Here is a 24,816-nt window from a genome sequence, read left to right on the forward strand (position 1 = left end):
TATTAGAAGTAAAATAAAGCAAGGTAAAATGTTCAAAATATGGAGATTATATAACATCAGTATAGTTTTAGTAGGAATAAAAGTGAAATTGGCTATCTTTTTAAATGAGGTTCTTAATGAAGTCTTTGAATAAGAAAATAATGCAAACTTTTGGCTTTAGTCAGTCCTTTTGAGCTATGCTACAAGTGAGTATTCCTTCCCTTGTGAGGCTACTGTTTTCAATGCTTTTTACTTTGACTGGGAAGACACGCCTCCATGTCTTTATTCATGCTGTTTCTTGTGCTTAGAATGTCACCCAACTTACTTCTTTAAATATACATTTTTACATTAAAATATCATGAACTACATTTTAGACACAAAAGATGAAGAATAATAATAAAAGGAACAATAATGTACCAAACATCTAGTTAAGAAATAGAATATTACAAGTACCTAGAAGTCCTTCATATGACTCTATCTAATTGAAACCCCTTTCTTCCCTCTCAGATGAAGTAAGAATGCTTAATTTTTTTTAACATCTTTATTGGGGTATAATTGCTTTACAATGGTGTGTTAGTTTCTGCTTTATAACAAACTGAATCAGTTATACATATACATATGTTCCCATATCTCTTCCCTCTTGCGTCTCCCTCCCTCCCAACCTCCATATCCCACCCCTCCAGGCGGTCATGAAGAATGGAGCTGGTATCCCTATGCTATGCGGCTGCTTCCCACTAGCTATCTACCTTACGTTTGGTAGTGTATATATGTCAATGCCTCTCTCTCGCTTTATCACAGCTCACCCTTCCGCCTCCCCATATCCACAAGTCCGTTCTCCAGTAGGTCTGTATCTTTATTCCTGTCTTACCACTAGGTTCTTCATGACATTTTTTTGTCTTAAATTCCATATATATGTGTTAGCATACGGTATTTGGCTTTCTCTTTCTGACTTACTTCACTCTGTATGACAGACTCTAGTTCTATCCACCGCATTACAAATAGCTCAATTTCGTTTCTATTTATGGCTGAGTAATATTCTATTGTATATATGTGACACATCTTCTTTATCCATTCATCCAATGATGTGCACTTAGGTGGTTTCCATCTCCGGACTATTGTAAATAGAGCTGCAATGAACATTTTGGTATATGACTATTTTTGAACTTTGGTTTTCTCAGGGTAAATGCCCAGTAGTGAGATTGCTGGGTCATATGGTAGTTCTATTTGTAGTTTTTTAAGGAACCTCCATACTGTTCTCCATAGTGGCTCAAACAACTCATATTCCCACCAGCAGTGCAACAGTGTTCCCTTTACTCCACACCCTATCCAGCATTTATACTTTCTAGATTTTTTGATGATGGCCATTCTGACTGGTGTGAGATGATATCTCATTGTAGTTTAGATTTGCATTTCTCTAATGATTAATGATGTTGAGCATTCTTTCATGTATTTGTTGGCAGTCTGTATATATCCTTTGGAGAAATGTCTATTTAGGTCTTCTTCCCGTTTTTGGATTGGGTTGTTTGTTTTTTTGTTATTGAGCTGCATGAGCTGCTTGTAAATTTTGGAAATTAATCGTTGTCAGTTGCTTCATTTACAAATATTTTCTCCCATTCTGAGGGTTGTCTTTTGGTCTTGTTTATGGTTTCCTTTGCTGTGCAAAAGCTTTGAAGTTTCATTAGGTCCCATTTGTTTATATTTGATTTTATTTCCATTTCTCTAGGACGTGGGTCAAAAAGGATCTTGCTGAGATTTATACCATAGAGTGTTCTGCCTATGTTTTCCTCTAAGAGTTTGATAGTTTCTGGCCTTACATTTAGGTCTTTAATCCTTTTGAGTTTATTTTTCTATATGGTGTTAGGGAGTGATCTAATCTCATACTTTTATAGGTATCTGTCCAGTTTTCCCAGCACCACTTATTGAAGAGGCTGTCCTTTCTCCACTGTACATTCCTGCCTCCTTTATCAAAGATAAGGTGTCCATATGTGCATGGGTTTATCTCTGGGCTTTCTATCCTGTTCCATTGATCTATCTTTCTGTTTTTGTGCCAGTACCATACTGTCTGGATTACTGTAGCTTTGTAGTATAGTCTGAAGCCAGGGAGCCTGATTCCTCCAGCTCCGTTTTTCGTTCTCAAGATTGCTTTGGCTATTCGGGGTCTTTTGTGTTTCCATACAAATTGTGAAATTTTTTGTTCTAGTTCTGTGAAAAATACCAGCAGTAGTTTGATAGGAATTTCATTGAATCTGTAGATTGCTTTGGGTAGTAGAGTCATTTTCACAATGTTGATTCTTCCAATCCAAGAACATGGTATATCTCTCTATCTGTTTGTATCATCTTTAATTTCTTTCATCAGTGTCTTATAATTTTCTGCATACAGGTCTTTTGTCCCCTTAGGTAGATTTATTCCTAGATATTTTATACTTTTTCTTGCAGTGGTAAATGGGAGAGTTTTCTTCATTTCACTTTCAGATTTTTCTTCATTAGTGTATAGGAATGCAAGACATTTCTGTGCATTAATTTTGTATCCTGCTACTTTACCAAATTCATTGATTAGCTCTAGTAGTTTTCTGGTAACATCTTTAGGATTCTCTATGTATAGTATCATGTCATCTGCAAACAGTGAAAGCTTTACTTCTTCTTTTCCAATTTGGATTCCTTTTATTTCCTTTTCTTCTCTGATTACTGCGGCTAAAACTTCCAAAACTATGTTGAAAAAGAGTGGTGAGAGCGGGCAACCTTGTCTTCTTCCTGATCTTAGTGGAAATGCTTTCAGTTTTTCACCATTGAGGATGATGTTGGCTGTGGATTTGTCATATATGGCCTTTATGATGTTGAAGAAAGTTCCCTCTATGCCTACTTTCTGCAGGGTTTTTATCATAAATCGGTGTTGAATTTTGTCAAAAGCTTTCTCTGCATCTATTGAGATGATCCCATGGATTTGCTCCTTCAATTTTTTAATATGGTTTATCACATTGATAGATTTGCATATATTGAAGAATCCTTGCATTCCTAGAATAAATCCCACTTGATAATGGTGCATGATCCTTTTAATGTGCTGTTGGATTCTGTTTGCTAGTATTTTGTTGAGGATTTTTGCATCTATGTTCATCAGTGATATTGGCCTGTAGTTTTCTTTCTTTGTGACATCCTTATCTGGTTTTGGTATCAAGGTGATGGTGGCCTCGTAGAAGGAGTTAGGGAGTGGTCCTCCCTCTGCTATATTTTGGAAGAGTTTGAGAAGGGTAGGTGTTAGCTCTTCTCTAAATGTTTGATAGAATTCGCCTGTGAAGCCATCTGGTCCTGGGCTTTTCTTTGTTGGAAGATTTTTAATCACAGTTTCAATTTCAGTGCTTGTGATTGGTCTGTTCATATTTTCTATTTCTTCCTGATTCAGTCTTGGCAGGTTGTGCATTTCGAAGAATTTGTCCATTTCTTCCAGATTGTCCATTTTATTGGCATAGAGTTGCTTGTAGTAATCTCTCATGATCTCTTTTATCTCTGCAGTGTCAGTTGTTACCTCTCCTTTTTCATTTCTAATTCTATTGATTTGAGTCTTCTCCCTTTTTTTCTTGATAAGTCTGGCTAGTGGTTTATCTATTTTGTTTATCTTCTCAAAGAACCAGATTTTAGTTTTATTGATCTTTGCTATTGTTTCCTTCATTTCTTTTTCAATTATTTCTGATCTGATTTTTATGATTTCTTTCCTTCTGCTAGCTTTGGGGTTTTTTTGTTCTTCTTTCTCTAATTGCTTGAGGTGCAAGGTTAGGTTGTTTATTCGAGATGTTTCCTGCTTCTTAAAGTGCGCTTGTATTGCTATAAACTTCCCCCTTAGAACTGCTTTTGCTGCATCCCATAGGTTTTGAGTCCTCGTGTCTCCATTGTCATTTGTTTCTAGGTATTTTTTGATTTCCTCTTTGAATTCTTCAGTGATCACTTTGTTATTAAGTAGTGTATTTTTTAGCCTCCATGTGTTTGTATTTTTTACAGATCTTTTCCTGTAATTGATACCTAATCTCATGGCATTTTTGTCGGAAAAGATACTTGATACAATTTCAATTTTCTTAAATTTACCAAGGCTTTATTAGTGACCCAAGATATGATCTAACCTGGAGAATGTTCCATGAGCACTTGAGAAAAATGTATATTCTGTTGTTTTTGGATGGAGTGTCCTATAAATATCAATTAAGTCCATCTTGTTTAATGTATCATTTAAAGCTTGTGTTTCCTTATTTATTTTCATTTTGGATGATCTGTCCATGGGTGAAAGTGGGGTGTTTAAGTCCCCTACTATGAATGTGTTACTGTCGATTTCCCCTTTTATGGCTGTTAGTATTTGCCTTATGTATTGAGGTGCTCCTATGTTGGGTGCATAAATATTTACAATTGTTATATCTTCTTCTTGGATCGATCCCTTGATCATTATGTAGTGTCCTTCTTTGTCTCTTCTAATAGTCTTTATTTTAAAGGCTATTTTGTCTGATATGAGAATTGCTACTCCAGCTTTCTTTTGGTTTCCATTTGCATGGAATATCTTTTTCCATCCCGTTACTTTCAGTCTGTATGTGTCTCTAGGTCTGAAGTGAGTCTCTTGTAGACAGCATATATATGGGTCTTGTTTTTGTATCCAATCAGCCAATCTGTGTCTTTTGGTGGGAGCATTTAGTCCATTTACATTTAAGGTAATTATCGTTATGTATGTTCCTATTCCCATTTTCTAAATTGTTTTGGGTTCGTTATTATAGGTCTTTTCCTTCTCTTGTGTTTCTTGCCTAGAGAAGTTCCTTTAGCATTTGTTGTAAAGCTGGTTTGGTGGTGCTGGAATCTCTCAGCTTTTGTTTGTCTGTAAAGATTTTAATTTCTCCATCAAATCTGAATGAGGTTCTTGCTGGGTAGAGAAATCTTGGTTGCAGGTTTTTCTCCTTCATCACTTTCAGTATGTCCTGCCACTCCGTTTTGGCTTGTAGGGTTTCTGCTGAGAGATCAGCTGTTAACCTTATGGGGATTCCCTTGTGTGTTATTTGTTGTTTTTCCCTTGCTGCTTTTAATATGCTTTCTTTGTATTTAATTTTTGACAGTATGATTAATATGTGTCTTGGCGTATTTCTCCTTGTATTTATCCTGTATGGGACTCTCTGTGCTTCCTGGACTTGATTAACTATTTCCTTTCCCATATTAGGGAAGTTTTTAACTATAATCTCTTCAAATATTTTCTCAGTCCCTTTCTTTTTCTCTTCTTCTTCTGGAACCCCTATAATTCGAATGTTGGTGCGTTTAATGTTGTCCCAGAGGTCTCTGAGACTGTCCTCAGTTCTTTTCATTCTTTTTTCTTTTTTCTTTTTTCTGCTCTGCAGTAGTTATTTCCACTATTTTATCTTCCAGGTCATTTATCCATTCTTCTGCCTCAGTTATTCTGCTATTGATCCCATCTAGAGTATTTTTCATTTCATTTATTTTGTTGTTCATCATTTTTTGTTTCATCATTATTTCTTCTAGGTCCTTCTTAAATATTTCTTGCATTTTGTCTATTCTATTTCCAAGATTTTGGATCATCTTTACTATCATTATTCTGAATTCTTTTTCAGGTAGACTGCCTATTTCCTCTTTATTTGTTAGGTCTGGTGTGTTTTTATCTTGCTCCTTCATCACCTGTGTGTTTTTCTGTTTTCTCATTTTGCTTATCTTACTCTGTTTGGGGTCTCCTTTTTGCAGGCTGCAGGTTTGTAGTTCCCGTTGTTTTTGATGTCTGTCTCCAGTGGCTGAGGTTGGTTCAGTGGGTTGTGTAGGCTTCCTGGTGGAGGGGTCTAGTGACTGTGTTCTGGTGGATGAGGCTGGATCTTGTCTCTTTGGTGGGCAGGTCCATGTCTGGTGGTGTGTTTTAGGATGTCTGTGGACTTATTATGCTTTTAGGCAGCCTCTCTGCTAATGGGTGGTGTTGTGTTCCTGTTTTGCTAGTTGTTTGGCATAGGTTGTCCAGCACTGTAGCTTGCTGGTCGTTGAGTGAAGCTGGGTGCTGGTGTTGAGATGGAGGTCTCTGGGAGATTTTTGCCATTTGATATTATGTAGAGCTGGGAGGTCTCTTGTTTACCTGTGTCCTGAAGTTGGCTCTCCCACCTCAGAGACACAGCACTGACTCCAGGCTGCAGCACCAAGAGCCTTTCATCCACACGGCTCAGAATAAAAGGGAGAAAATGTAGAGAGAAAGAATTAGTAGAAGTAGGAAGAAAGAAAGAAAGAAAGAAAGAAAGAAAGAAAGAAAGAAAGAAAGAAAGAAAGAAAGAAAGAAAGAAAAAGAGAAAGAAACGTGGGAAGGAAGGAAGGAAGAAAGAAAGAAGAAAAGAAGGAAAGAAAGAAAGAAAGGAGGGAGGGAAGGAGGAAGGAAGGAGGGACGGAAGGAAAAAAGTAAGAAGGAAAGAAGATACAGTAAATTAAATTAAAGTAAAATATAATAAAGTTATTAAATTAAAAAATAATTATTTAGGAAATAAAAAGGGACGGATAGAACCTTAGGACAAATGGTGGAAGTAAAGCTATACAGACATAATCTCACACAGAAGCATACACATACACCCTCACAAAAAGAGGAAAAGGGGAAAAAATCATAAATCTTGCTCTCAAAGTCCACCTCCTCAATTTGGGATGATGCATTGTCTAAAGGAGGGAAGGAAGGAAAGAAAGAAAGAAAGAAAGAAAGAAAGAAAGAAAGAAAGAAAGAAAGAAAGAAAGAAAGAAAGAAAGAAAGAAAGAAAGAAAGAAAGAAAGAAAGAAAGAAAGAAAGAAAGAGGGAAAGAAGGAAGAAAGGAAGGAAGGAAGGAAAGAAAGAAGGTAAAGTAAAATAAAGTTATTAAAATTAATTATTAAGGAAAAATTTTTTTAAAAAAATGGGTGGATAGAACCCTAGGACAAATGGTGGAAGCAAAGCTATACAGACAAAATCTCAAACAGAATCATACACATACACACTGAAAAAAAGAGGAAAAGGGGAAAAAATCATAGATCTTGCTCTCAAAGTCTACCTCCTCAAATTGGGATGATTCGTTGTCTATTCATGTATTCCACAGATGCAGGGTACATCAAGTTGATTGTGGAGCTTTAATCCACTGCTTCTGAGGCTGCTGGGAGAGATTTCCCTTTCTCTTCTTTGTTCTCACAGCTCCCAGGGGTTCAGCTTTGGATTTGGCCCCGCCTCTCCGTATAGGTCGGTGGAGGGTGTCTGTGTTTTGCTCAGACAGGACAGGGTTAAAGGAGTCGCTGATTTGGGGGCTCTGGCTCACTCAGGCAGGTGGGAGGGAGGGGCGCAGAGTGTGGGGCGAGCCTGCAGCGGCAGAGGCCAGCGTGACATTGCACCAGCCTGAGGCACGCCGTACGTTCTCCCGGAGAAGTTGTCCCTGGATCCCGGGAACCTGGCAGTGGCGGGCTGCACAGTCTCCCTGGAAGAAGGGTGTGGATAGTGACCTGTGCTTGCACACAGGCCCCTTGGTGGTGGCAGCAGCAGCCTTAGCATCTCCCGCCCGTCTCTGGGGTCTGTGCTTTTAGCCGCAGCACGCGCCCGTCTCTGGGGTCTGCTTTTTTAGCCGCGGCTTGCACCCGTCTCTGGAGTCCACGCTTTTAGCCCCGGCTCACCCCCATCTCTGGGGTCCGCGCTTTTAGCCGTGGCCTGCACCCGTCTTTGGGGTCTGTGCTTTTAGCCACGGCTCGCGCCCGTCTCTGGGGTCCACGCTTTTAGCCATGGCTCGTGCTCATCTCTGGAGTTCCTTTAAGCAGCGCTCTTAAACCCCTCTCCTCGCGCACCAGGAAACAAAGAGAGAAGAAAAGTCTCTTGCCTCTTCGGCAGCTCCAAACCTTTTCCCGGACTCCCTCCCGACTAGCCATGGTGCACTAACCCATTTAGGCTGTGTTAACGCAGCCAACCCCAGTCCTCTCCATGGGCTCCGACCGAAGCCCAAGCCTCAGCTCGCAGCCCCGCCCACCCCGGCGGGTGAGCAGACAAGCCTCTCAGGCTTGTGAGTGCCGGTTGGCACCGATCCTCTGAGCGGGAATCTCCCCGCTTTGCCCTCCACACCCCTGTTGCTGTGCTCTCTTCTGTGGTTCCAAAGCTCCCCCCTCCGTCTCCCATAGTCTCCGCCCGTGAAGGGGCTTCCTAGTGTGTGGAAACCTTTCCTCCTTCACAGCTCCCTCCCACTGGTGCAGGTCCCGTCCCTATTCTTTTGTCTCTGTTTTTTCTTTTTTCCTTTTGCCCTACCCAGGTACGTGGGGAGTTTCTTGCCTTTTGGGAGGTGAGGTCTTCTGCCAGCTTTCAGTAGGTGTTCTGTAGGTGTTGCTCCACATGTAGATGTATTTCTGGTGTATCTGTGGGGAGGAAGTTGATCTCCACGTCTTACTCTTCCGCCATCTTCCCATCCGCCCAGCACTCTTAATTTTGTATGAATATTTCTCTCTTGCTTTCCTGTACAGTTATAGCCTCTATGCAGATTTCCTTGAACAACATGTTATTTAGTTTTGCCTGCTTTTGTACTTCATGTAAATGGAATAATATCATACATATTTTCCCAACTTGCTTCACTTATTCAAAACAGTGTTTGTAAAATTCATCTATATTGTTGAATGTAAATCTAGTTCATTCATTTTTACTGAATATAATATTTCAATTAACAAATATACCACCTGCAAATCCATCTGCATGTACTGCTTTTCTAACAGACAGATTTTAAATCCCTGATTCACTTTGTCATCGCTGTAAGACTAATTAGGCTTTATGTTTCCTCATAAGTCAGTTTTAGAAAATTTTATTTTTCTACTGCTAGGTTTTTAAAATATTTAGGCATAAAGTGGTTTATAATTTTTTTTTTAACATCCTTATTGGGGTATAATTGCTTTACAATGGTGTATTAGTTTCTGCTTTATAACAAAGTGAATCAGTCATACATAAACATATGTTCCCATATGTCTTCCCTGTTGCGTCTCCCTCCCTCCCACCCTCCCTATCCCACCCCTCCAGGCTGTCACAAAGCACCGAGCCAATATCCCTGTGCCATGCGGCTGCTTCCCACTAGCTATCTACCTTACTGCGTTTGTTAGTGTGTATATGTCCATGACTCTCTCTCGCCCTGTCACAGCTCACCCTTCCCCCTCCCCATAACCTCAAGTCCGTTCTCTAGGAGGTCTGCGTCTTTATTCCTGCTTTACCCCTAGGTTCTTCATGACATTTTTTTTCTTAAATTCCATATATATGTGTTAGCATACGGTATTTGTCTTTTTCTTTCTGACTTACTTCACTCTGTATGACAGACTCTAGGTCTATCCACCTCATTAGAAATAGCTCAATTTCGTTTCTTTTTATGGCTGAGTAATATTCCATTGTATATATGTGCCACATCTTCTTTATCCATTCATCCGATGACGGACACTTAGGTTGTTTCCATCTCTGGGCTATTGTAAATAGAGCTGCAATGAACATTTTGGTACATGACTCTTTTTGAATTTTCGTTTTCTCAGGGTATATGCCCAGTAGTGAGATTGCTAGGTCATATGGTAGTTCTATTTGTAGTTTTTTAAGGAACATCCATACTGTTCTCCACAGTGGCTGTATCAATTTACATTCCCACCAACAGTGCAAGAGGGTACCCTTTTCTCCACACCCTCTCCAGCATTTATTGTTTCTAGATTTTTTGATGATGGCCATTCTGACTGGTGTGAGATGATATCTCATTGTAGTTTTGATTTGCATTTCTCTAATGATTAATGATGTTGAGCATTCTTTCATGTGTTTGTTGGCAGTGTGTATATCTTCTTTGGAGAAATGTCTATTTAGGTCTTCTGCCCATTTTTGGATTGGGTTGTTTGTTTTCTTGTTATTGAGGTGCATGAGCTGCTTGTAAATTTTGGAGATTAATCCTTTGTCGGTTGCTTCATTTGCAAATATTTTCTCCCATTCTGAGGGTTGTCTTTTGGTCTTCTTTATGGTTTCCTTTGCTGTGCAAAAGCTTTGAAGTTTCATTAGGTCCCATTTGTTTATTTTTGTTTTTATTTCCATTACTCTAGGAGGTGGGTCAGAAAGGATCTTGCTTTGATTTATGTCATAGAGTGTTCTGCCTATGTTTTCCTCTAAGAGTTTGATAGTTTCTGGCCTTACACTTAGGTCTTTAATCCATTTTGAGCTTATTTTTGTGTATGGTGTTAGGGAGTGATCTAATCTCATACTTTTACATGTACCTGTCCAGTTTTCCCAGCACCACTTATTGAAGAGGCTGTCCTTTCTCCATTGTACATTACTGCCACCTTTATCAAAGATAAGGTGTCCATATGTGCATGGGTTTATCTCTGGGCTTTCTATCCTGTTCCATTGATCTATCTTTCTGTTTTTGTGCCAGTACCATACCGTCTTGATGACTGTAGCTCTGTAGTATAGTCTGAAGTCAGGGAGCCTGATTCCTCCAGTTCCTTCTTTCGTTCTCAAGATTGCTTTGGCTATTCAGGGTCTTTTGTGTTTCCATACAAATTGTGAAATTTTTTGTTCTAGTTCTGTGAAAAATGCCAGTGGTAGTTTGATAGGGATTGCATTGAATCTATAGATTGCTTTGGGTAGTAGAGTCATTTTCACAATGTTGATTCTTCCAATCCAAGAACATGGTATATCTCTCCATCTATTTGTATCATCTTTAATTTCTTTCATCAGTGTCTTATAATTTTCTGCATACAGGTCTTTTGTCTCCTTAGGTAGGTTTATTCCTAGATATTTTATTCTTTTTGTTGCAATGGTAAATGGGAGTGTTTTCTTGATTTCCCTTTCAGATTTTTCCTCATTAGTATATAGGAATGCCAGAGATTTCTGTGCATTAATTTTGTATCCTGTCACTTTACCAAATTCATTGTTTAGCTCTAGTAGTTTTCTGGTAGCATCTTTAGGGTTCTCTATGTATAGGATCATGTCATCTGCAAACAGTGACAGCTTTACTTCTTCTTTTCCAATTTGGATTCCTTTTATTTCCTTTTCTTCTCTGATTACTGCGGCTAAAACTTCCAAAACTATGTTGAAAAAGAGTGGTGAGAGCGGGCAACCTTGTCTTCTTCCTGATCTTAGTGGAAATGCTTTCAGTTTTTCACCATTGAGGATGATGTTGGCTGTGGATTTGTCATATATGGCCTTTTTTATGTTGAGGAAAGTTCCCTTTATGCCTACTTTCTGCAGGGTTTTTATCATAAATGGGTGTTGAATTTTGTCAAAAGCTTTCTCTGCATCTATTGAGATGATCATATGGTTTTTCTCCTTCAATTTTTTAATATGGTTTATCACATTGATAGATTTGCGTATATTGAAGAATCCTTGCATTCCTGGAATAAACCCCACTTGATCATGGTGTATGATCCTTTTAATGTGCTGTTGGATTCTGTTTGCTAGTATTTTGTTGAGGATTTTTGCATCTATGTTCATCAGTGATATTGGCCTGTAGTTTTCTTTCTTTGTGACATCCTTGTCTGGTTTTTTTTATCAAGGTGATGGTGGCCTCGTAGAAGGAGTTAGGGAGTGGTCCTCCCTCTGCTATATTTTGGAAGAGTTTGAGAAGGGTAGGTGTTAGCTCTTCTCTAAATGTTTGATAGAATTCGCCTGTGAAGCCATCTGGTCCTGGGCTTTTCTTTGTTGGAAGATTTTTAATCACAGTTTCAATTTCAGTGCTTGTGATTGGTCTGTTCATATTTTCTATTTCTTCCTGATTCAGTCTTGGCAGGTTGTGCATTTCGAAGAATTTGTCCATTTCTTCCAGATTGTCCATTTTATTGGCATAGAGTTGCTTGTAGTAATCTCTCATGATCTCTTTTATCTCTGCAGTGTCAGTTGTTACCTCTCCTTTTTCATTTCTAATTCTATTGATTTGAGTCTTCTCCCTTTTTTTCTTGATAAGTCTGGCTAGTGGTTTATCTATTTTGTTTATCTTCTCAAAGAACCAGATTTTAGTTTTATTGATCTTTGCTATTGTTTCCTTCATTTCTTTTTCAATTATTTCTGATCTGATTTTTATGATTTCTTTCCTTCTGCTAGCTTTGGGGTTTTTTTGTTCTTCTTTCTCTAATTGCTTGAAGTGCAAGGTTAGGTTGTTTATTCGAGATGTTTCCTGCTTCTTAAAGTGGGCTTGTATTGCTATAAACTTCCCCCTTAGAACTGCTTTTGCTGCATCCCACATGTTTTGGGTCGTTGTGTCTCCATTGTCATTTGTTTCTAGGTATTTTTTGATTTCCTCTTTGATTTCTTCAGTGATCTCTTCATTATTAAGTAGTGTATTGTTTAGCCTCCATGTGTTTGTATTTTTTACAGATCTTTTCCTGTAATTGATATCTAGTCTCATGGCGTTGTGGTCAGAAAAGATACTTGATACAATTTCAATTTTCTTAAATTTACCAAGACTTGATTTGTGACCTAAGATATGATCTATCCTGGAGAATGTTCCATGAGCACTTGAGAAAAATGTGTATTCTGTTGTTTTTGGATGGAGTGTCCTATAAATATCAATTAAGTCCATCTTGTTTAATGTATCATTTAAAGCTTGTGTTTCCTTATTTATTTTCATTTTGGATGATCTGTCCATGGGTGAAAGTGGGGTGTTTAATTCCCCTACTATGAATGTGTTACTGTCGATTTCCCCTTTTATGGCTGTTAGTATTTGCCTTATGTATTGAGGTGCTCCTATGTTGGGTGCATAAATATTTACAATTGTTATATCTTCTTCTTGGATCGATCCCTTGATCATTATGTAGTGTCCTTCTTTGTCTCTTTTAATAGTCCTTATTTTAAAGTCTATTTTGTCTGATATGAGAATTGCTACTCCAGCTTTCTTTTGGCTTCCATTTGCATGGAATATCTTTTTCCATCCCCTTACTTTCAGTCTGTATGTGTCTCTAGGTCTGAAGTGGGTCTCTTGTAGACAGCATATATAAGGGTCTTGTTTTTGTATCCATTCAGCTAATCTGTGTCTTTTGGTGGGAGCATTTAGTCCATTTACATTTAAGGTAATTATCGATATGTATGTTCCTATTCCCATTTTCTAAATTGTTTTGGGTTCGTTATTATAGGTCTTTTCCTTCTCTTGTGTTTCTTGCCTAGAGAAGATCCTTTAGCATTTGTTGTAAAGCTGGTTTGGTGGTGCTGAACTCTCTCAGCTTTTGCTTGTCTGTAAAGGTTTTAATTTCTCCATCAAATCTGAATGAGATCCTTGCTGGGTAGAGTAGTCTTGGCTGCAGGTTTTTCTCCTTCATCACTTTCAGTATGTCCTGCCACTCCCTTCTGGCTTGTAGGGTTTCTGCTGAGAGATCAGCTGTTAACCTTATGGGGATTCCCTTGTGTGTTATTTGTTGTTTTTCCCTTGCTGCTTTTAATATGCTTTCTTTGTATTTAATTTTTGACAGTTTGATTAATATGTGTCTTGGCGTATTTCTCCTTGTATTTATCTTGTATGGGACTCTCTGTGCTTCCTGGACTTGATTAACTATTTCCTTTCCCATCTTAGGGAAGTTTTCAACTATAATCTCTTCAAATATTTTCTCAGTCCCTTTCTTTTTCTCTTCTTCTTCTGGAACCCCTATAATTCGAATGTTGGTGCGTTTAATGTTGTCCCAGAGGTCTCTGAGAGTGTCCTCAGTTCTTTTCATTCTTTTTTCTTTATTCTGCTCTGCAGTAGTTATTTCCACTATTTTATCTTCCAGGTCACTTATCCGTTCTTCTGCCTCAGTTATTCTGCTATTGATCCCATCTAGAGTACTTTTAATTTCATTTATTGTGTTGTTCATCGTTGCTTGTTTCATCTTTAGTTCTTCTAGGTCCTTGTTAACTGATTCTTGCATTTTGTCCAATCTATTGTCCATTCTATCTCCAAGATTTCGGATCAACCTTACTATCATTATTCTGAATTCTCTTTCAGGTAGACTGCCTATTTCCTCTTCATTTGTTAGGTCTGGTGCATTTTTATCTTGCTCCTTTATCTGCTGTGTGTTTTTCTGTCTTCTCATTTTGCTTATCTTACTCTGTTTGGGGTCTCCTTTTTGCAGGCTGCAGGTTTGTAGTTCCTCCTGTTTTTGATGTCTGTCTCCAGTGGCTAAGGTTGGTTCAGTGGGTTGTGTAGGCTTCCTGGTGGAGGGGACTAGTGCCTGTGTTGTGGTGGATGAGGCTGGATCTTGTCTCTCTAGTGGGCAGGTTCACGTCTGGTGGTGTGTTTGGGGGTGTCTGTGGCCTTATTATGATTTTAGGCAGCCTCTCTGCTAATGGTTGGGGTTGTGTTCCTGTTTTGCTAGTTGTTTGGCATAGGTTTTCCAGCACTGTGGCTTGCTGGTCGTTGAGTGAAGCTGGGTGCTGGTGTTAAGATGGAGGTCTCTGGGAGATTTTCGCCGTTTGATGTTATGTGGAGCTGGGAGGTCTCTTGTTGATCTGTGTCCTGAAGTTGGCTGTCCTACCTCAGAGGCAGAGCCCTGCCTCCTGGCTGGAGCACCAAAAGCTTTTCATCCACAGGCTCAGGATAAAAGGGAGAAAAAGTAGAGGGAATTAGTAGAAGTATAAGGAAAGAAAGAAGGAAAGGAGGGTAGGAAGGAAGGAAGAAAGAAAGAAAGAAGCAAAGAAGGAAAGAAGGCAAGAAGGAAAGAAAGGAGGGAGGGAGGGAGGGAGGAAGGAAGGAAGGAGGGAAAGAAGGAGAAAAGACAGAAAGAAAGAAGATACAGTAAAAATAAAATAAAGTATAATAAAGTTATTGAATTAAAAAATTCTTATTTAGAAAAAAAAAAGGGACGGAAAGAACCTTAGGACAAATGTTGGAAGCAAAGCTATACAGACAAAATCTTACACAGAAGCATACACATACACCCTCACTAAAAGAGGTAAATGGGGAAAAATCCTAAATCTTGCTGTCAGAGACCACCTCCTCAATTTGGGATGATTCGTTGTCTAAAGGAGGGAAGGAAGGACGGAAAGAAAGAAAGAACGAAGGTAAAGTATAATGACGTTATTAAAATTAATTATTAAGAAAAAAATTAAAAAAAAAACATGGACGGATAGAACCCTAGGACAAATGGTGGAAGCAAGACTATACAGACAAGATCTCACACAGAAGCATACACATACACATTCACAAAATGAGGAAAAGGGAAAAAATCATAGATCTTGCTCCTAAAGTCCACTTCCTTAATTTGGGATGATTGGTTGTCTATTCAGGTATTCCACAGATGCAGGGTATATCAAGTTGATTGTGGAGCTTTAATCCGTTGCTTCTGAGGCTGCTGGGAGAGATTTCCCTTTCTCTTCTTTGTTCTCACAGCTCCCAGGGCTAAGCTTTGGATTTGGCCCTGCCACTGCGTGTAGATCGCTGGAGGGCATCTGTTTTTTGCTCAGACAGGATGGGGTTAAAAGAGCCGCTGATTGTGGGCTCTGGTACACTCAGGCCAGCAGGGACGGAGGGGCACAGAGTGCGGGGCGGGCCTGCGGTGGCAAAGGCCGGCGTGACTTTGCACCAGCCTGAGGCGCGCTGTGCGCTCTCCCGGGGAAGTTGTCCCTGGATCCCGGGAACCCTTCAGTGGCGGGCTGCACAGGCTCCGCGGAAGATGGGTGTGGAGAGTGACCTGTGCTCGCACACAGGCCCCTCGGTGGCGGCAGCAGCAGCCTTAACGTCTCCCGCCCGCCTCTGGGGTCCGCGCTTTTAGCCGCGGCTTGCGCCCGTCTCTGGAGTCCGCGCCCTCAGCCGCGGCTCGCGCCCGTCTCTGGATTCCGCGCTTTCAGCCGCGGCTCGCGCCCGTCTCTGGATTCCGCGCTTTCAGCCACGGCTCGCGCCCGTCTCTGGATTCTGCGCTTTCAGCCGCGGCTCGCGCCCGTCTCTGGGGTCCGCGCTTTCAGCCGCGGCTCGCGCCCGTCTCTGGGGTTCGCGCTTTTAGCCGCGGCTCGCGCCCGTCTCTGGAGTTCCTTTAAGCAGCGTTCTTAAACCCCTCTCCTCACGCCCCAGGAAACAAAGAGGGAAGGAAAAGTCTCCTGCCTCTTCGGCAGGTGCAGGCTTTTCCCAGGACTCCCTCCCGGCTAGCTGTGGTGCACTAACCCCTTCAGGCTATGTTCAAGCCGCCAACCCCAGTCCTCTCCCTGCGCTCCGGCCTCAGCTCGCAGCCCCGCCCGCCCCGGCGGGTGAGCAGACAAGCCTCTCGGGCTGGTGAGTGCCGGTCGGCACCGATCCTCTGTGCGGGAATCTCCCCGCTTTGCCCTCCGCACCCGTTGCTGTGCACTCCTCCGCAGCTTCGAAGCTCCCCCCTCCGCCTCCCGCAGTCTCCGCCCGCGAAGGGGCTTCCTAGAGTGTGGAAACTTTTCCTCCTTCACAGCTCCCTCCCACTGGTGCAGGTGCCGTCCCTATTCTTTTGTCTCTGTTTTTTCTTTTGCCCTACCCAGGTACGTGGGGAGTTTCTTGCCTTTTGGGAGGTCTGAGGTCTTCTGCCAGCCTTCAGTAGGTGTTCTGTAGGAGTTGTTCCACGTGTAGATGTATTTCTGGTGTATCTGTGGGGAGGAAGGTGATCTCCGCGTCTTACTCTTCCGCCATCTTCCGCCTTCCGTCGGTTTATAATTTTTATATACTGTTGTTAAGGTTTCTGGGGCTTCATTGATCTAAGGATTTTTATTCTTCAACAGTTATGAAAAATTCTCAGCCATTATGTTTTTATATATTGAATATTTCACTTTTCCCATTCTCACTTTTATCTCCTTCTAGAATTTGGATTAGATATATGTTAGACTGTCTCACTCTATCCTCCATGTCTTTTCACTTCTCTTATATTTTCCACTTTTTGTATTTGTGGATTTTATTTGAGATAATTTCTTAGGTAGTATTTTTCAGTTCACTAATTCTCCTTTAGTTGTGCCTAAAATGTTGTTTAATCCACTGGCTAAATTTCAGTGTTTATATTTTTTATTTCTAGATATTGTGTTTTGTTCCTTTTCAACTTAGTTTGGTCATTCCTCAGTCATATTTGCAAGTTTTCCTTTTATCTATTTAATATTTTAATCATACTTTTTATATTCTGACCTAGTCAATACTAAATCTAAAATCATTATTGTTATGTCTGTTAACCTTTTTTTTCAGCTGGCTCTCACTTATGGTACCTCATTTATTTGTTTGTTTTGAAATATGATACATATTTTCTTTGGAATTTCATTTTTGGAAATTCTGTGTGACCTTGAGTAAAAATGTGTTATTCCTGAAAGCTTTGCATTTTATTCTGATGGGGACACTACCCATCTGAGACAACTTTAAATTCTACACTAGAGACTTTTATAACCACAAAGGTACTGTAAATTTTTAAGAAACACATGTGAGGGATGGTTATCTTTATGAATTCTGAGGGACTATTTAGTTGTATGTATTTTATAATTTCCATTATGATATTTTCTTAAACTTAGTAATGGATATTTTTTAGTATCCTAAGGAAAGTAATGGCTGCTTTGTAACTGATAGCTACTGTAGGTAGAGAATGTGGTCTGTATGATATAATGTTAATTATTTTTAATGCTTAAAATACAATAAATTTCCATAAACTGAACATACCTATGTAACAAGCACCTAAATAAGGAAACAGAACACTGCTAAGCATCCCAGAAGCACCATTTGTTCTCCCTTCCAACAAGAAAACTGCTATCCTGACTCCATGTATTATATATGTGAAAATGATTATTTTATTTAAGTACAACATGCTTTCAGAAAAAGTGCATAAATCATGATTGCTTAGTTTAATGTATTTTCACCAAGTAAATACTCTCACAAGACAACTACCCACATCATGAAATAAAAATTTTCAAATCTTTATTCTGTAGAACTTGAACTTACACAAAGCTGTATGTCAATTATATTAGCAAAACTGGAAGAAAAAAATTAAAAAGATGTAGGAATTTTAGGAAATAATCAGATAAGTGTACATTTGCATTCATCCCCTGTTTGATTAACGTGTTTAACAAAATTTATTTCATTAAATAAATTGTAAAGCAACTATATTCCAAAGGAAAAAAAAGAATATTCATAAAGACATTTTTCATAGTAGCAAAATACTCAAAACCATTCAAATAAATTAATACATTGCATTACTGTTATAAAAAGAAATACTCTATAGAAATGAAAACAAAGAACTAAAGCAGTATTCAAAAGTGTGGATGAATCTCACAAACATAATATTAAGCAAAAGAAGGCAAACATAAAACAGTACATACTGCATGCTTCTATGTATGTAAAATTCACAATCCATAAAAAAAATAAAATGAGGCTAGAAATCAGGAAAGTGGTTTTCTTTGACAAAGTGGGAGATTAGTAACAAGGAGGGGCAGAAGGGAGTATAGTTGTTTTACACTGCTGTGTCAGTTTCTGCTGTACAGCAAAATGAATCAGCTATACTTATACATATATCCCCTCTTTTCTATACATATATCCCCTCTTTTCCTTCCCACTTAGGTCCACATGGAGCACTGAGTAGAGTTCCCTGTGCTATATGGTAAGTTCTCATTAGTTTATTTTATACACAGTAGTGTATATATGTCAAACCTAATCTCCAAATTCATCCCACCCCCCTTTTCCACCTTGGTATCCATACGTTTGTTCACTATGTCTGTGTCTGTATTTCTGCTATGCAAATAAGATCATCTATAACATTTTCCAGATTGCACATATATGTGTTAATATATGATATTTCTTTTTCTCTTTCTGACTTCACTCTGTATGACAGTCTCTAGGTGCATCCACATCTCTGCAAAAGACACAATTTCTTTCCTTTTTATGACTGAGTAATATTCGATTCTATATATGTACCATATCATTATTGATTCCTCTGTTGATGGACATTTAGGCTGCCTCCAAGTCCTGGCTATTGTAAATAGTGCTGCAATGAACACTGGGGTGCATATATCTTTTCTAAGTATGGTTTTATTTGGGTATATGCCTAGGAGTGGGATTGCTGGGTCATATGGCAGTTTATTTTCAGTTTTTTAAGGACCCCCCATACGGTTCTCCATAGTGACTGTATCAATATACATTCCCACCTACAGTGGCAGAGGGTTCCCTTTTCTCCGCACCCTCTCCAGCATTTATTGTTTGTAGAGTTTTTGATGATGGCCATTCTGACTGGTGTGAGGTGATACCTCATTGTAGTTTTGATTTACATTTCTCTAATGATTAGTGATGTTGAGCATCCTTTCATGTGTTTGTTGGCCATCTGTATGTCTTCTTTGAGGAAATGTCTATTTAGGTCTTCTGCCCATTTTTTCATTAGGTTGTTTGTTTTTTTAATATTGAGCTGCATGAGCTGTTTGTATATTTTGGAGATTAATTCCTTGTCAGTTGCTTCATTTGCAAATATTTTCTCCTATTCTGAGGGTTGCTTTTTTACCTTGTTTATGGTTTCCTTGGGTGTGCAAAAGGTTTGAAGTGTAATTAGGTTCCATTTGTTTATTCTTGTTTTTATTTTTCTACTCTAGGAGGTGGGTCAAAAAAGATCTTCATGGATTTATGTTAAAGAATGATCTACCTATGTTGTCCTCTAAGAGTTTTATAGTGTCTGGCCTTACATTTGGGTCTTAAATCCATTTTGAGTTTATTTTTGTGTATGGTGTTAGGGAGTGTTCTAATTTCATTCTTTTATATGTAGCTCTCCAGTTTTTCCAGAATCGCTTATTGAAGAGACTGTCTTTTCTCCATTGTATATTCTTGCCTTCTTTGTCATAGATTAGGTGACCATAGGTGTGTGGGTTTATCTCTGGGCTTTCTATCCTGTTCCATTGATCTATATTTCTGTTTTTGTGCTTGTGTCATACTGTCTTTATTACTGTAGCTTTGTGTTATAGTCTGAAGTCAGGAAGCCTGATTCCTCCAGCTCCATTTTTCTTTCTCAAGATTGCTTTGGCTCTTCAGGGTCTTTTGTGTTTCCATACAAATTGTAAATTTTTTTCTACTTCTGTGAAAAATGCCATTGGTAATTTGACAGGGATTGTAGTGAATCTGTAGATTGCTTTGGGTAGTATAGTCATTTTCACAATATTGATTCTTCAAATCCAAGGACATGATATATCTCTGTTTGTGCCATCTTTAGTTTCTTTCCTTAGTGTCTTATAGTTTTTTGCATACAGGTCTTTTGCCACCTTAGGTAGGTTTATTCCCAGGTATTTTACTCTTTTTCTTGCAATGGTAAATGGGATTGTTTCCTTAATTTCTCTCTCTGATTTTTCATCATTATTGTATAGGAATGCAAGAGATTTTTGTGTATTAATTTTGTGTCCTGCAACTTTACTGCATTCAATTATGAGGTCTAGTAGTTTTCTGGTGGCATCTTTAGGATTTTTTATGTAGAGTATCATGTCATCTGCAAACAATGACAGCTTTATTTCTTCTTTTCCAATTTGGATTCCTTTTATTTAATTTTCTTCTCTGATTGCTGTGGCTAGGACTTCCAAAGCCATGGTGAATAATAGTGGTGAGAGTGGACAGCCTTGTCTTTTTCCTGATCTTAGAGGAAATGCTTTTCATTTTTCACCATTGAGAATGGCGTTTACTGTGTGTTTGTCGTATATGGGCTTTATTATGTTGAGATATGTTCCCTATGTGCCCACTTTCTAGAGGGTTTTTGTCAGAAATCGGTGTTGAATTTTGTCAAAAGCTTTTTCTGTATCTATTGAGATGATCATATGGTTTTTAATCTTTAATTTGTTAATATGGTGTATCACATTGATTGATTTGCGTATACTGAAGAATCCTTGAATCCCTGGTATAAATCCCACTTGATCATGATGTATTATCCTTTTAATGTGTTGTTGGGTTCTGTTTGCTAGTATTTTGTCCAGGATTTTTGTATCTATATTCATCAGTGATATTGGCTTTGAATTTTCTTTTTTTTGTGATATCTCTGTCTGGTTTTGGAATCAGGGTGATGGTGGCCTCATAGAATGAGCTTGGGAGTGTTCCTTCTTCTGCAATTTTTTGGAAGAGTTTGAGAAGTTTAGGTGTCAGCCCTTCCCTAAATGTTCGACAGAATTCTCCTGTGAAGCCGTCTGGTCCTGGGCTTTTGTTTGTTGGAAGATTTTTAATCACAGTTTCAATTTCAGTGCTTGTGATTGGTCTGTTCATATTTTCTATTTCTTCCTGCTTCAGTATTGGAAGGATATACTTTTCAAAGAATTTTTCCATTTCTTCCAGGTTGGCCATTTTATTGACATAAGTTGCTTGTATTAGTCTCTTATGATCCTTTGTATTTCTTCAATGTCAGTTGTAACTTCGTTTTATTTTCTAATTTTGTTGACTTGAGTTCTCTTTTTTTCTTGATGAGTCTGGCTGAAGGTTGATGAATTTGTTTATCTTCTCAAATAGCCAGCTTTTAGTTTCATTTATCTTTTCTATTGTTTTCTTAATTTCAATTTCATTTATTTCTGCTCTGATCTTTATGTTTTCTTTCCTTTACTAGGTTATTTTGTTGTTGTTCTTTCTCCATTTGCTGTAGGTGTATAGTTAGGTTGTTTATTTGAGATTTTTCTTGTTTCATGAAGCAGTGTCATATTGTTATGAACTACCTTCTTAGACCTGCTTTTGTTGCATCCCATGGGTTTTTGGTCATGGTGTTTTCATTGTCATTTGTTTCCAGGTATTTTTTGATTTCCTTTTTGATTCGTTCAGTGATATCTTGGTTATTTAGCAGCATACTGTTTAGCCTCCATGTGTTTGTGCTTTTTACATTTTTGTTCCTGTAATTGATTTCTAATCTCATAGTGTTGTGGTCAGAAAGATGCTTGCTATGATTTAAGTTTCATTAAATTTACCGAGACTTAATTTGTGACCCAAGATGTGATCTGTCCTGGAGTATTTTCCATGTGTACTTGAGAAGAAAGTGTATTCTGCTGCTTTTGGATGGAATGTCCTATAAATATCAATTAATTCTATCTTGTCTTATGTATAATTTAAGGCCTGTGTTTCTTTATTAATTTTCTGTCTGTATGATCTATCCATTGGTATTAAGTGGAGAGTTAAAGTCCCCCAATATTACTCTGTTACTGTTGATTTTCCTTTTTATGGCTGTTAGCATTTGCCTTATGTATTTTTGGTGCATAAATATTTACAATTTTTATATCTTTTTCTTGTATTGATTCCTTGATCATTTTGTTGTGTCCTTTCTTGTCTCTTTTAATAGTCTTTATTTTAAAGTCTATTTTTTCTGATATGAGTATTGCTACTCCAGCTTTCTTTTGATTTCCATTTGCATGGAATATCTTTTTCCATCCCCTCACTTTCAGTCTGTATGTGTCCCCAGGTCTGAAGTGGGTGTCTTTTAGACAGCATATATACAGGTCTTGTTTTTGTATCCATTCAGCCAGTCTGTGTCATTTGGTTGGAGCATTTAATCCATTTACATTTAAGGTAATTATTGATATTTATGTTCTGATTACCATTTTCTTAATTGTTCTGAGTTTGTTTTTGTAGGTGTTTTTCGTCTCTTGTGTTTCCCGCCTAGAGAAGTTCCTTTAGTATTTGTTGAATGTTGGTTTGGTGGTGCTGAATTCTCTTAGGTTTTGCTTGTCTGTTTAGCTTTTGATTTCTCCATTGAATCTGAATGAGATCCTTGCTGGATAGAGTATTCTTGGTTTTAGTATTTTTCCCTTTCATGACTTTAAGTATATCCTGCCACTCCTTTCTGTCTTGCAGAGTTTCTGCTAAAAAATCAGCTGATAAGCTTCTGGATATTTCATTGTATATCATTTGTTGTTTTCCCCTTGCTGCTTTTAATACATTTTCTTTGTATTTAATTTTTGTTAGCTTTATTAATATGTGTCTCAGAGTGTATCTCCTTGGGTTTATCCTGTATGGTATTCTCTGTGCTTCCTGGAATTGGGTGATGATTTCCTTCCCCATGTCAGGGAAGTTTTCAACTATAATCTATTCAAATATTTTCTCAGACTCTTTCTCTTTCTCTTCTCCTCAGACCCTTATAATTCAAATGATTTTGTGTTTAATGTTGTCCCAGAAGTCTCTGAGACTGTCCTCGTGTCTTTCATTCTCTTTTTCTTTGTTCTGCTCCATGGTAGCTATATCCACCATTCTATCTTCCATCTCACTTATCCGTTCTTCTGCCTCAGTTATTCTGCTATTTGTTCCTTCTAGTGTATTTATCACTTCAGTTATTGTGTTGTTCATCACTAATTGTTTGTTCTTTATTTCTTCTAGGCCCTTGTTAAACATTTCATGTATCTTCTCAATCTGTGCCTCCATTCTATTTCTGAGATCTTAGGTCATCTTTAGTATCATTACTGTAAATTCTTTTTCAGGTAGATTGCCTATTTACTCTTCATTTATTTGGTCTTGTGGATTTTTAGCATGCTCCTTCATCTGCAACATATTTCTCTGTCATCTCATTTTGTCTAATTTACTGTGCTTGTGGTCTCCTTTCTGCAGGCTGCAGGGTTGTAGTTCCTTTTGCTTCTGTTTTCTGCCCCCTGGTGGATGATCATAAAGGGTGTCAAATGGCTTGATGGTTTTACAGTGCTCACTTATATATTATGAAGTATGTCCTTAACAAATCTGATGGTTTCTTTACAGAGTTCCTTTCTTCACCTTTTATTCAATGGATTAGCTGTTCAAGGTGGAGTGACAGGATGTCCTGAACTCAGTCTGCCATATTGGTTCTTAGCTTTCTTTTCCGATGACTTCAATATCTAAAATGAACACATCAAAGTTTCATCCACACTTATCATTCCACCAGCATCATCAAACTCACCAAAGTAATTTGGGGCTGAAAATATGGTTACCAATTATCACTTAGCAAGGATTTCATATCCATCTTCCACCACCTGATGAGCTTGACAAATGAAGTCTAAATCATGATGATTCAGAAATTTACCAATGACAGCAGCTCTAAAGTGAAGGAAACACCACGACCATTTTCTTCCCAAACTTGTACTTCCTTGTCTGGGTCAGACCACAACAAATCACAGAGCAAACCTGTATCGGAGACTTCAGTGGGTCTCATAATTCTCCTAATCTTCTCTATAGATCACAGGTCTGGTAACAGTCCTCCAAGACAACAGAAAATCTTCTCACCCACAATGGCAGCTGTAGGCAGACAGTTGAAGCAATCAGTTAAGGTCTTCCACAATTTAATATTAAACCTTCTTTTGCATTACTCATAGAATCTATAAATGCAATTGACCCTAGCACAGTCATGGTTTCCTCTTAAGAGAAAGAAATTCCCTTGATATTTGATTTTATAAGCCAATAGCAAACAAATGGTTTCCAAAGACTTCTTTCCTCTGTCTACATAATCTTCTAAGAAAAGATAGTTGGCTTCTGGGGGAAAGCATCTGTATTCAAATATTCACAGCAAAGCTGTATACTGTCCATGAATACCTCCACAAATTTTCAGTGGCCCTTCCAATTCCAAAATAATAGGCTGGCTGAGAAAGTTCTCCAGAGATTTGATACATAAGCCCTGAACTTCTGCTTCAGTCGTCTGCACAAAATTCCTGGACAACATCCTTACACCTCTAGCAGTCTGGTGATAAGACTGTCCACATTCAGTTCCCCATCTGCCATCTTGTTGGCACCAGATGCTCCATCCTGGGGAACAAGGTTTTCTCAGGTGCGAGGGCTGTGGCAACAGCTTGGCATTCCCTCATCTATGAGTCATGCAGCGTTTTGACCCCGGTTCCAAATCCTCCTTCCCCCATGCCCTCCCCCTCCCCCCTCCCCCCCAAGTAGTGGAGGGCCCACACACTCGAAGGCACCCACAATAAAGAAAGAAAGAAAGAAAGAAAAAGAAAGAAAGAAAGAAAGAAAGAAAGAAAGAAAGAAAGAAAGAAAGAAAGAAAGAAGA

At 38.7% G+C, this 24,816-nt stretch overlaps 1 pseudogene across 1 annotated transcript; it reads right to left on the reverse strand.

The window, feature by feature from the left end:
* Nucleotides 1-23,554: 23,554 nt before the first annotated feature.
* LOC309839271 (serine/threonine-protein phosphatase PP1-beta catalytic subunit-like) lies at nucleotides 23,555-24,536 on the reverse strand (annotated as a pseudogene). Its single transcript has one exon. The product of its transcript is annotated as a serine/threonine-protein phosphatase PP1-beta catalytic subunit-like (transcript).
* Between the last annotated feature and the right edge of the window lie 280 nt (nucleotides 24,537-24,816).

Source organism: Grampus griseus, assembly GCF_964374135.1.
Source record: "Grampus griseus genome assembly, chromosome: X".
Classification (NCBI taxonomy): domain Eukaryota; kingdom Metazoa; phylum Chordata; class Mammalia; order Artiodactyla; family Delphinidae; genus Grampus; species Grampus griseus.